Here is a 13667-nt window from a genome sequence, read left to right as displayed (position 1 = left end):
AGAAGAATCATAGAATCATAGAATCATAGAATGGTTAGAGTTGGAAGGGACCTTAAAGATCATCGAGTTCCAACCCCCCTGCCATGGGCAGGGACACCTCCACTAGAGCAGGTTGCTCAAAGCCCCATCCAGCCTGGCCTTAAACACTTCCAGGGATGGGGCATCCACAACTTCCCTGGGCAACCTGTTCCAGTGCCTCACCACCCTCACAGGAAAGAAGTTCCTCCTAATATCTCATCTAAATCTCCCCTCTTCCAATTTAAAACTGTTACCCCTTGTCCTGTCACTACACTTCCTGACAAAGAGTCCCTTTCCAGCTCTCCTGTAGGCTCCCTTCAGATATTGGAAGGCTGCTATGAGGTGTCCCCAGAGCCTTCTCTTCTCCAGGCTGCACAACCCCAGCTCTCTCAGCCTGTCTTCATAGGGGAGGTGTTCCATCCCTCTGATCATCTTCGTGGCCCTCCGCTGGACCCGTTCCAACAGGTCCATGTCCTTCCTGTGTTGAGGACTCCAAAGCTGGACACAGTATTCCAGGTGGGGTCTCATGAGCGCAGGGGAGGGGTAGAATCACCTCCTGCGACCTGCTGACCACACTCCTCTTGATGCAGCCCAGGATGCGGTTGGCTTTCTGGGGTGCTAGTGCACATTGCATCAAAGGAACACAAGTCTCTGAGGTCTAAACACAGAAGACAACACCGCCTCCTCTGCCTGAGGAAAGCACGGTGCTCTGCTAGCCCAGGGGAGCCAAACTCAAGTAGAGCCATCTTCTGCCCCTGCCACACTGGTGCAATGGCAGTAAGCCCTTCACCATCAGGAGCAGCAACACAGGCATCAAATAACTGTCCCTAATCCTCCCATTGCCTTTGTGCAAGTGCACAGATTTGTCTGCCTCAGGGCACTGCCAAGACATCAGCAGAAGAGGGAAAACCTGTGCTCCTGCCTTCAAAATCATGATGCTGGGTGAAGCTAACACCCACGGTGCAATGGAGTATAAATTCTGCTGCAGAGTATGCCTATGGGAGGACACCCACATTAGCACCGTGGCTTTGACCAGTGCTGTGAGACAGAAGAAACACTGGAGAGAGAGTGGGGATGGCTGAATATAATGTTCTATCGATCTGTGGTGATATTCAACTGCCCTCCATAAACTTCAGCGATCTTTGCTTTCCTTGTCCCTTTTCTTACAGGAGGCAGCGTGAGAGGAAGGATGATTCTCCTGTTTTATTTCTAACCAGAAGACAAAATGGGGTGTGTGGGCCACTCCATGACCACTGGCCACCACTTGGCATGAACCAAGTCCCTGAGAAGCTGTTGGCTGAATTTGCCCAGCTTCATGCTGCTCCTGCCATGGCTCAGTGCAAGAGAAGCACAGCTGGGTGGCTTAGGGATTTCCTTTTGGTGTCATCCCTATGCCATAGGCAGGTGAAGCTGAAGCTCCTGAAGTCCAAGACTGTTTACAAGCTCCTGTCTGTGCTCGCTGTCTCCAAGCAGCAGAGACGACCTCTTCCAGGACAGATTTGGAAAGGGCAGGAAACTTCTGTTTTGGCAGCAGCTGCAGGTAAGACAGGGACACGTGACTGATGTCAGGCATCTGCGAAAGCTGCCTGCAAAAACTGCACACTCTATTTCTTTTTTTTTTTTCCCACAGGTGGATTTGTCTTGCTCTCTGTGGGGGTCAGAAACAAGTGCTGAGTTTTTCCCTTTGGAAAAAAGGTTTCCTGCGGGAAGGCAAGGCAGCCCTGCTGGTTGAGTGGTCAACAAAGAGTGGAGCCACAGGCATAATCTTCAGAAGGGGCTCTCCACTGCCCAAGAGGGCACAGGCCGAGTACCTGGCATGCTGCTTCTGGATAAACCCTGCTGAGAGGTGGCTCAGGCAGAGTTTCTGCCTTAAAATATATAAAAACGCTAAGGGGAAGACCAGAAGGACTGTGGCTCTGGACGGGCTTTTGGCTGGGGTACGTCCCCAGCTCCGGTGAGCATCAGGTCTGTGGAGAGGACATGTCTATGCCAGTCTTTAGCATGCTGAGGTGGACCAGATATGGTTCAGCACCTCTCAGCACAGCAACCTGCTATGGCGAACAGTTAATAGCCTACGTATGGCTGCTGGTGGGAGGGTCAGGGATGTGACATCCTGGGGGGTGCAAAGGGCTGGATGGGCCCTTTTTGGGTCTGTGTACCCCTTCTACCACATCCTATCTACTACAGACTTCCCTGATTTCAGATATTGGCCTTCAAGGAAGGTTTTCGGACTCCCTCCATTATAAAGTGACAGAAATGTGCATACCTGGGGTGTAGATCACTTCGTCCTAGCACAGGTCAGCTGGTTTGTGGCATGGAAATTGCTCTTCTCTCCAGTGATGAGAGATACCAGCTCCTGCACTAGTCACCCAGGCAGAGCGGTGTAAAGCAAAGCAAAGAGACTTCATCAGTGCTTCTTTTGCAGCTGCCAGTGTGTGTGGGGACAGCAAGTCCCCTTTCAACTGCACTGTAGGTGCTCAGCGTCCTCCATCGCAGTGTTCCTTTGAGGCATTTTCACCTCTGCTTTGTGGTGAGGGGCTTTGAGACAGATAAAGATCTCTTAAAGATCTCTAAACTCGATTTCTTCAAGTTTAATCTACTTCTGGAGACAAGGGCTCAGAAAGGGAAATGATACCTCCTTTCCTGTTACGGAAGAGTTGGCTAAAACCACCTGCGGTGAGGAGCAGAAGAAAGAGGGAGAAGCTTGAGGAAACTTTGCAGAAAGGATTTTGAGTCTGACAGAGACCCTACAAGCCCAGCACTTGGCTGGAAAAGCTGGAAAGCTGGGGGGGGACAAGGTAGAATATAAGCAGATATTGGGACTGTGATTTATGTTGACGAAACAGACTGCAACAAGGGGTGCCATGTACGTGTCTGGTAACAATTAGAGACTTGCAGAAAATGAAATGGTGGCAGTCACTAGGATCTTCTCTGAAAACTTGCTCAACATGCTGGGATTGTCAGTGCTAAATCAGAGAGGAGCATCTGGAAAGTCAAAGCTAGAGGTGGCCACATTTCACCCCACAGTCCCTCTGGCTTTAGTGGTGAAGTGAAACAGCCACGGTACCCTGCCTGCTGGGTCCTGCCTACAGCCTGCTGCTCTTGCAGACCATGAAATATGGGAGCAGAGGTCATGGGCAACACCCTATTGGGTTAGTTTTGCCTAGAAAACAGCCATTTTCTATGCCGAGCAGATCAAAGCACCAAGCATAAATCTCCACTCTCCAAAGTCACCCACAAATGGCTGCTCATGGTGGTGTCACATGGTGCACAGATGAGGTGCACCTCATCCATGGGGCACCACCGGGACCTGCCGAAGACGACAACCGCAAAGTGTTGGCAAGAGGCAGGGAGGGTCAGGAGCCAGGGACCAGCACTCACCTTCTGCTCCCCAGGTGCCTGGCAGGGTCCCCTGGCTGCTCCTCCTTGCCATGCCCTTGCTGTCCCGCCAGCCTGTCCCTGCGCCTGTCAGCAGGCCCTCTGGCACAGAAGCTGTTTTCTTTGCAGTCGAGACCTGCTCTCATTTGAATTATTTTAGCACGGCTGAAATAAAAATAAAACAATTTGGATGGATGACTTATTCTTTTCAGTTTTATTTCAGCCCTGACACAAGTTGGCTGAGTTTCAATGAACTGATTTATACCAAATACTGCTCTGCCGTACCCACAGCTTATCTCTATCTATAAGAATGAAAACAACTGTCAGCAGCAGGTTTAAGCCAGCTCACACAGGAGCTACTGGAAGGAGCTCTGTGTGTGTTGTCCTCCAGGGCCAGGTCTTTGGGCTGGATTGCAGGTGAGTGTGTTTGCTGTGCCCAAAGCCTCTCTCCCCGTGCCTGTCTCAGTGACTCAGCTCTTCAGTGCGGCACGGGCACTGTTTCAGCTCAGGGTTCAAAACCCAGATGATATCACACCTGTTTCTGCAAGGACAAGGTGCTACCATCTTAGGTTGTGTGACTCAGCACCCTGGTGGAAGTGTCTGAGCTGGCTGACTCGCAGGAGAGAATTGAATATCAGAAGATGAAAAAGGACTTTTTCTACCTTGCTAAAAATAGGTTCATTTCTTAGTAAAATCTCACTTAATTATAACCTGAGAATCTACATAGGAAGTCATACTGGAGCTTACGGAGCACAGCGACTGGGCCTCTAGCAAGACACACGGGATATAATACTTGGTATGGTTTAGACAATAGACACCTACATCTTAAATCTCGGTTGTGAGCGCTCAATGATGGAGCCAGGGAGATGCCAGTACAGGAGAACGGCAGCCCTGCACAGCGAAACACAACGTGACGTGCGCTGTGCCATGAAATCCCGCAAGTGATCAGAGATGTCAGCTCAACCACATGTTGTCCAATAAATCTTTTAAAATACCCAGTCAAACCTTATACCTGGCCGACTCTAGGGGACTGAGAAGGCTGTCTGATATGGCTTCTACCTCTTCTGGGTCTTCATCTGACAAGTGCAAGAACGTGGCATAACCAAGGTATGGAGAGGACACTATTTTCAGTGCTGAAATAATATCAAGGGTTTCACTGTTAAACTGCCTCCAGGGACAAGCAAAACACCTTTTATGAAGGTTGATAACAACAACAACAGATGATAGTACTACTTGTGCTTGGATCTTCAGATCCAGCTAAGAAGATGACTTCTGTTTTGAAGCTAGAATGAGAAGCAGAAGTTGGTTTTCCACTCGTGTGCAGGCACTTAGCTGTGTTAAAGAGATGCGTGGGAGATTTAAGTAATAATTCTGTTGTGCCTAATTTCCAAGTAGTCCTTACCCTTGGCCACCTCCTAAATTGACCCCTTGTCCAAAAATAATGGAAAGTGAAAGTGCACCTGATGCTGGGCCTGGAGGAGATGGGACTTGCTGAAGAATGGACTCCTGCTCCAAGTCACATGCACTTTTCTCATTAATAATTAAAAGGATAAAACCAAACAGTCTCTAGGGTACTGATCTGTTACCCTTTACTTCAGAAACACTTGCTTCTTCCTTCATGCATCTTCCCTGATTTCTTTTCTCCAATTAGTGGCCCAGCCTCGGCAGGGGGGGTAGGAAGGCATGTCCCAGGTTAGCAATAGGAGCAGTTGCAGGGCTAGGGGTTGTGAGCTGGGAAACAGGTGGCTACAGCCAGCAATTCCTGCACTTCTCCTAACAGTTAGGGGTCTTATGCCAAGCCCCCATTCCCACTCATCCAAACAGAAGGAGGAAAGGAATCAAGGTAGGTTTGTTTTTTCCTGAGCTCTAGCATTAAGTGAACAAGCAGTGGCTCCGTGCTCTTGCTTTTCCTAAGGCAGCTTTCTGGGGAGAAACTGGAAGAACATCAGGGTGAAGTATCAGTACAAAGTTCTTCAGCCTTGTACAGGCACAGATGCTTTGGCATCTTTTTGCCCAGAAGCAAAACTGCAGGTATTTAGGTTGACTTCACACTTTTCCAGGTCAATTCCAGAGCTGTTGCCTGCTCAGATCTTGGCAGGTGTGTACCTGGGCATCAGAGTTATCCACAGCCAGGCTAACCCCTGAAGAAAACATGAAAAATGTGATCCAAACTGTAAATTAAAAACAAAACAGAAAACTTCCAAAAATTCACTATTCCTTTCTGAAGTAACTATTTATTCATGTGAATAGGGCACTTAGGGCATGAATTTCTGTCCTGCCTCTACCTAGTGGAGGCTCCTGGCCAGGGCTGACAGGTATGGGCTGCTTCTGGGGATGCTGCAAGCCCCACAGCAGCTGGCAGGCTGGGATAAGACTTCTTCCTGCTGTTCCTTTGTATCTAGCATAACTTTCCTATAAAGCGGAGAGCTACCATTGCTTGCAAGCTTGCATCTATTTAGTCTTTTGTTATTAAAATTCTTCTTGCTGTCTATGTACTTCTAATCCCTTTAAAATATGGCTGAGGTCCCAGTTGCTGTGATACCCTTTGGCGTGGAGGACCTTCTCATCCTTCACGGTGCGCAGCTGCTTGCATTGAGCTTTCTTCTGCTGCTGCTCAGTGTTGTTCAGGATCCTGCCCTACAAATACAGACTGTTACAGAATATTGGTGATTAGCTTATGCCAGGGAAGATGCTGGCTCTGAAAGAGAGACAGTGCACGTGGTGTCCTGTGATTCCCAAGAGCTCTGTCTTTTCCATTTAAAGACACTTAAATGCCAGAAATGGCATTACAGGCATATGTTCAGGGAATTGACAGAATCAGGGGTTTGTAAGAACTTTTGTCCCCTTGTATTTAAAACTTGAGAAGAGGCGTTATGAGAAGAGGCGCAAGATGCCTGCTGCTGAGCTATAAAGGCTTCTTTGTGTTGAATCATCCTGGCTAAAAAGAGCTGTGGCTCTCTCCTGCTAAGTGGCCAGGGGCTGCTGGTGGACCCCACCGAGGCAGCTTTTGTTAGCTGAAATCAGCTGCGGCGAGAGGTGTCTGGGTCTTCTCGCTATAACACCAGCTGCAAAAGGGGCGGGGGGATAAATTTGCGTTTTCTTATATTGCTCTTCCACCGAGTTTTCCACTCAAAGCTGCAGTTTGGGCCACAGTGCAAGTCAGCATGGGAGCGCTACGGGCTTGATGTGAGTTCACGCGGATGTGACCGTACAGATGTGGCATTGCAGGGAGTTTGTGAGAAGAGATGGGAGGATGCTGCATCTCCAAAGTTGGCACTTGGATGTGACTTTTTATTACCTTGACAACAGGAGAAACTGGCTGTGGGATAAACGCTCATCCCAACAAAGTAACCTCTCAATGAAAGCAACCGTCTACCAGCAGCCCCGGCTGTCACAGGCTTCCCACTTTGCTAGAGCTGAGCCATGTCTCAGAAAGCTTCCCACAAGGGCAGGTTTTATTGAGATGGAACAGTTGAATAGCCTGTTTCCAACAGCGCCTGCAAGACCAGGCTTCCTGGGAACCCTTGAGTACTGCAGCACTCCAAAGAAACAGAAAGCCTACACAAAGAAGATTGTGAACGGCCGTTCGAGCCTCACATTTCCTTTACTTTAGTGAAATTGGACATGGTGCACTTATGTTCCCTCCTTTTGTTGGTCTTCCCAGACCCAGGTGAAGAGAGGAGACTGAGTGCTTCTATCGACAGCACTCATGGCTCTCCTGTCTGTAGCTACATTTTTCAGAGGCAGCCTGGTACTCACTGGGACACGTCCAAGCCCGTGGGGCAGGTTAGGTCAGAAGCATCTCCTGGTTTATTTAAAAAGTTGTGCTGGACGCTTGCTCCAGTGTTGGCAAATTTGGCTGTACTTTGTATAAAGAATGCTCCCCCACACCTGCGTGGGAGGAGGTTCAATGGGCAGCAAACTGGGGAGGTGCACAGAAGCTGGATGTAAGTGAATAATTGATGAGCTACTACAACGTAGCAAACTCAGTGCAAGTCCCTATAGGATGGTGACTTTATCACCTTATAGGCAGGTGAATTTATTTTAAAGCAGTGCTGATTTGAGTCAGTCACGCTCATATTCTCCTACCCACATACTCACAAGATGGGTGTACCCGAGCTGTCTGACCGCATGCAGACACCAGGATGCCTGTGTCCATCTTCACAATGATTTGACTGTCCTCATCAAATTTCCTGGGTTCCTCTTAGATTGGTGACTGTCTGTTGGCTCTGGACGTGCCTTTTGTACCCTTTAGCTGCTAGCAGCAATCACACTGTCCACCCTGCTCCACCCCTGGGAGTTGCCAGGATTCACTCCAACCCCTTTTCTTCCTGACTGTGTCCCAAAGCAGCTGCTTGCAGTGTGTGCTGGCATCTTGGTGGGCTCCTCATTGAGGTCCCATCAGCGCCTGCCACTCTTACAGCATTCACTTATAGTCTCCTGCCTTTTGGTCCCTTCTGGTGCCTCACACCCAGCCATTTCCAGTCCTTCCCCATTCTTACCAGTCTTCCCTTTTTATTACTGATATGATCTTCTTACAGTTAAATCTGTAAGAAATTTTTTCTGAATGAATTCTGTAAGAGATTGTTTTTGGGGGGAATTCATAGATTCATAGATTGGTCCAGGCTGAAAGGGACCTCCAAAGGTCATCTAGTCCGACCTCCCCGCAGTCAGCAGGGACACCTCCAACTAGACCAGGTTGCCCAGGGCCTCGTCAAGCTTCACCTTGAATATCTCAAGGGAAGGGGCCTCAACCACCTCCCTGGGCAACCTGTTCCAGTGAATTAGCATTATGGACACTAAAAGGCAGGAAATTGTGCATATTTTTTTTAAAAAATCAACTGCTTCAAGGAAGAAATTGAGAAATATTTTTGAGAACAGCTTTCCTTTATATGAGAAACCAGAAGCTCCATTCCTCTCTCTTTCTCACACCATCTGTGTTTATTAACTCTAACTATTTTAGAAACAAAACATCTCTCACATCTTCCATGTAAGCCAGGCTAACGCAATCCACATAAACATGAAGGCAAGTGGAGGAGCCATGTAGAAAAGGAAGATAAAAAGCTTTCTCTTACGCTTTCTTCTAGGCGTCAGAGGCCTAAGAAAACTGCCTGAAACCCTCCACAGTTCATGGGTAGACATGTAGTGTCAACACAGACTTTACGTGAATTTATGCAGACAACCTGGGTCAGCCGTTTGGTGCATCCAACCCAAAATCTTTTTTCCAGCAATGGCCATGAGAGAGTGGGCAAGGAAAGCTGTAGGAACAGGGCAGACACATATAGTAATGTCCTCCTCCTATTCTCCCAGCTTCTAATCATTTCCAACATAGTTTAAATGTGTTTAGCAACTCTAAATGGATTTCCCTTCCAGTAATTTGTTCTTGAACCAAACTGTAACACCTCCAACATCTGTTGGCAAAGGGCTAAATAAGTGCTCTGCTTGTTGCATGCTCTTTTTTACTTATTTTTAAACCTAGTTCTCTCATGGTTTCTTTTGATGCCCCCGAGTTCTTGTATCTGGTTCCACCAACAGCCTTAGCCATGTGGCACCTGAGTCCAGCTAATGGTCTTTGAATAACTAGTCAATAATAACTAAATAATAACTGAATAACTAAAAAAAAAATAGTTATCTATCTCCCAACATCTTGAAGGAGCATGACCACATGTTATGCTCTACCTTTTGTAACCTGGTTTGGGTCTTCCCCAAGGCCAGGTGTCAGCTCTGTTATGGAAGCACACTGTGGGGGCAGCTCCGCAAAGGGGTATCAAAATGGAAATCAGCATTAGAGTAACTTATTTCTTTGGAAAGAAATACTTCAGATCAGTTAGTTATAATGTTGGGGTTTTTTTTCTTCCAAATACTGCATTCCCCTAATTATGTTAAGCTTATGAGTCTGTCTTTAAAGAGAGTCTAATTATTTTTAGCTCTGATTTCTGTTCTACTCCATATCTGAAGTCTTAGCTTGTTCCTCCAGCACATGGCATCTATCACAGCACAGGCATTTCCTGCTCCAGTGAGTGCATTATAATGCTGATGTCCAGCAGGTGTTTCACTTGAGTGTATTTACCAATCATTCTTTAAAAGGAAGATAATTTTCTTCCTTGGGTTTTCAAGATGCTACATCTAATTCCATGTTTGTTGCCTATAACTTCTCATAGTCCAAGAAAAGACGTTTCTAGTGGCAGCAATTGTTAATTCAGATAAATGGTAGTCCTGAATGTGTATAAAACACTTTTCCAAGCACAGAATCTCAGAGTACTCAGTCTGTGCAAGTCAAAATTGTTGCCCCTTGGGGGTTAAAGGACGGGTGCCAGGCAGAGAGCATCCCAAGCAGGAGTGTGGCAAGAACAGGTTGCAGGCTCGGCTCTGCCAGGGGCAAGCTCACTGGAACGGCTTGAAAACACATAGATGCTCACGTTGCGCCCATGTGTGGGCTAAGTGACATCCTGTGACTCACGGTGGCAGCTCGTGACATCCCCTCAGTGAGGGGTGGCTCTGGCTTTTGACTGACCCTCTGCCAGGACCAGCCAGGCTCCATCTCTGCTGGAAGGGTCGCTGCTCTCACCCCGGGTCTGGAGGAAATATGATGGAGAAAGAGAAATGTAGGTCTTGGGGGGGGGGCTGGTGGTAGGGCATAAGCAAAGACATCCTGACAGCTGCGTCTCACCTGACTTTCAACGGGTTGGCATTTTCATTTTATTTATACATTTAACAGAAAACAGGTAATTAGCAGCAAGATAGGTCATAAAACAGCAGCAGTAATATAACATAGATCATACTTGATGTAACACTTACTGTCAGAAAAACTCTGTATATGTAAGCCCATAAGATACCATGCATGGAGAGTAAGCACAAGAGATTGCTCCCCAGGTGCTAGTCCCAGGGAACTCTTGAAATTCTGGCAGCAAGTGATTTTTATGATTTAGTTCACATTCTTCCTTTTCGCTGTAAACAATTTGGTCTGGATGTAAACTGTCAGGAAATGCTACGATGGGACAACTGTTCAGGTCGGTGCAGAAGCCATGGCAAGCTTGACTCCAGAGGTGGCCAGGACTTGGGGCTACCTCCGCATGGCTGTCCGTCACCAGGGCAAACAGCCACACAGCTCCTCTGGGCAGGGCTCTTCAGCAGTCTCACCTCAGGCATCCCTTCCCAGGACACGCAGCAGGCACTCATCCTCCACACTTGTTTTTACTTGTTTCCCCCCGTGCTTGGCTAAAAACCCATCTGTCCTGAGCAGGACCAAACCTCCGTGCATGTGGACCTTGGTTCCTCTGCAGGTTGGGCTCTGCTGTGAAGGGCGGATGGACTTCAAGGCCTTCTAGGGAAGCAGGATGGAGTATCAGGAGTAGATCTATAGCAGCTTATTTTATCTTTTAAATTGTACATGAAAACAAATATGACAGTGCAGTGATGTCCGTGGGGTTAATATGAGGCTAGTATCAAGGCTGTATTATTCTTTTTCAGCTTCCTTTTCCACTTTCAATCTGCAGTTCTTTTTTTTTTTTTAATAGGCAAAACACAGGAATGGCCCCGATACGCCTCTAGGATTGCAATAGGAACCAGGTAGGGACAGTGGGACTCAGTATATTATCTTCACTTTTAAAATGTTTTGTCAATTCCAGAGCTGGAAATACCTATTTTTTAAAAGCACAGATCCTGAAGTGCAGAACTCCTCTTCTGCAGCAAATCCCCTTACCAGGGAACTGTGGAATATGTCACACCTCAGATTACTGAGTGGACAATTGATGCTTGAACTTTCAGACCATTTTCTATTGCCTCTACTATTAAGGCTCAGCCCAAGCTCATCGCAGTCAAAATAATTCCCATTGACGTGCTGTGATTGTGCTCCTGCACAGCAGCAGGCAGCTATGGGAAGGGCAGGCTGCCTCACATCCCGTTTGCCTGCTGAACAAGGAGCCTCCAACCACTGCAGCTGGGTGGCTGCATGGGAGCAGAGTCCCCTTCCCAACCTGCTCCCTTTCCTTTGTGTAACACCTGAGATCTGCAGAAATGGGATGTGTTTGATTTCCAGTCTCGGAGGAACTGCTTGTGGGACACTGCAGGGGGAACACCCATAGCGGTGTATTTAAAAGCCACGTCTTTGCTGCTAACGGGACCACTGCAGGAGACACAGATTTCCTTTCTTCATTTTTTTTTTGACACTAAGGCCATTAATTTCCCAACTGCTTTCTGCGGCAGTCCTAGCTTATGCCAGCCTTGCTTTTCCTGGATCAGCCCTTCTCTTGGCTGGCACAAGTGTCTGTATGACAGTGACAGATCAGAGCAGCCACCAGAACTAGGTTAACACAAAGCTTGCAAGAAAAGAAAAAAAAAAAAAAAGTTCATTTTAACCTGGATCAGTTCCTAATCCTGTGCTCTACATTGTCAGGGGCAAGTAAAGAAAAGATGCAAAGGCAGAGTGAAGAGCAAATGATGTGTGAAATGACAGCCCAAACTCTAAATGGGTGGACATGACAGTCTCAGTCACTCGGCTTCAGACAATATAAAAATCCTCTTTAAGCCTTCAAGTACTTTTATAGCCTTAAATCGCCATTTCTTCTCTCTCTGACACAATCTCCAAAAATGGAGAGTGGCAACAGTAGCAGAAGAAAATGAGACGAGTTCTGTGAGTTTGTGTATGGGGTCAGCAGCTCGCGTCTGAGCACCCAGCCCTGTCCCTGGCTCCCCGAGCTGCCCAGGAGACCCTGGAGGGACAATGTTTCATTTTATTTTCCTGACTTCTTGCAGCCTGCTGAAACTGGAGCAGGACTCTGCTCAAAAGATCAAGGATTGAGAGGCTGTGCTGGGTAATCCTGGGAGATGCGTGTCCTGGCTCGTACATACCGCTTGGACTGCAGCGGATTTATTCCACTCTGAATTCCTGCTTTCAGGAAGACTCCACAAGGGGACAAATTCTGACCTGTAGCTGCTAGGGGCTGGAGGAGGAAGCTCCAGCACTGCCAGCCAGCCCTTCACTCCTATATTCCCCTTCTGCATCGTCTGCTGTCTGATTTCTGGTGGGAGTGAGGCCGAAGATGGTGGCTTTAGGCCCATTGCAGGTACATTTTTATCTTTGGTATCTGATTTTGACTATTTGCTTAAGAAAACAAAAGGAAGTGCTAAGCTGTCACCTTCCAAGTGTCTTGGCTAAGTGGTCCAGGTTACCAACGCTTCTGACTACAGGTACTGCTGCTGGGAGCTGCTCCTTGTGCGTGCCGACACCTGGGGAGCCAGCTTTGGCTCTTCCTGAAAGCTACCGCTGGGGACTCCTGCTGGCACGAGGGTACGGAACACGGCTGTGTGCTAGCACCGAGCAAAGTATGGGAGGAAAGCTCATTTTCGGGTGTGGGGTGTTCAAACCCAAAGCAGGGGGACGGGAGCAGCCCATAAGCAACTTGACCTTCGCTCTTGCACAGAGACCACAGGAGACCCCACGCTGCTCTCAGGTTTCTGAGGTGCTCTTGGTTGAGGAGGTCTATGTGGTCCTTTCCTCAGACCTACTGGAAAAGGACTGCAGCACTGTTATAAAAACAAGAAATAACTGAATCTTCTGGAGCTGCAGAGTCCTTCAGCTCCAAAAGCAACATAAATTTGGTAAGGGTCCCCATCACTCTCAAAGTGTAAAGACACAGGATCGAGATAAATGTAGGAGAAAGTGAGAGATGTACTGCAAGGTTGCTATTTTGGGGTATGAATCTACCTTTCAATTAAAAGCAAGGTCTTGGAGTTGGGGAGAACCTGCACTTAGTTCTGGATCCTGTGTCTTTGCTGCCCTTTTATTTACAGAATAAGCTGCAGAAAGCAGTTGTTATTTTAGACGTGAATATTTTTTATCTGAGTGCTACTGCCTACCAGAGATTTTGAAACTTTTTTTTAAACATTGGCTAATTTTGTGTTTTGAGTAGGAAGCTCTAACTTCACACCAATTCCACACTTGCAGTTTGGGCAAGATAAACCTGCAAGCAAGACATCCCTCCACTAATCTCTATGGCTTTTATCAGGAATTTATTATTGCTCACCTTACTGTGGACTTTGAGAAGATGTGGGGAGTTATCTGAAGTAATTTGAAATTATTTAATCTTTAAAATATCACTGGATGCAGGCAAGTGTCCCTGTATATCCACCCAGCCCCGGCTTTTGCTTTTGCTTTGCAATGGGTGAATAAAGCAGGGAGGCAGGGCCAAGTGAGCTGCCTGCAGGGATCTCTGCAGGGAGCCTGCCTCTCCCCAAACTCCCAAAACCACCCCTGCTCCGGCTCCAGATGC

The sequence above is a fragment of the Numenius arquata genome, chromosome 2 (assembly GCF_964106895.1).
Source record: "Numenius arquata chromosome 2, bNumArq3.hap1.1, whole genome shotgun sequence".
Classification (NCBI taxonomy): domain Eukaryota; kingdom Metazoa; phylum Chordata; class Aves; order Charadriiformes; family Scolopacidae; genus Numenius; species Numenius arquata.
This window is presented reverse-complemented; position numbering follows the sequence as displayed.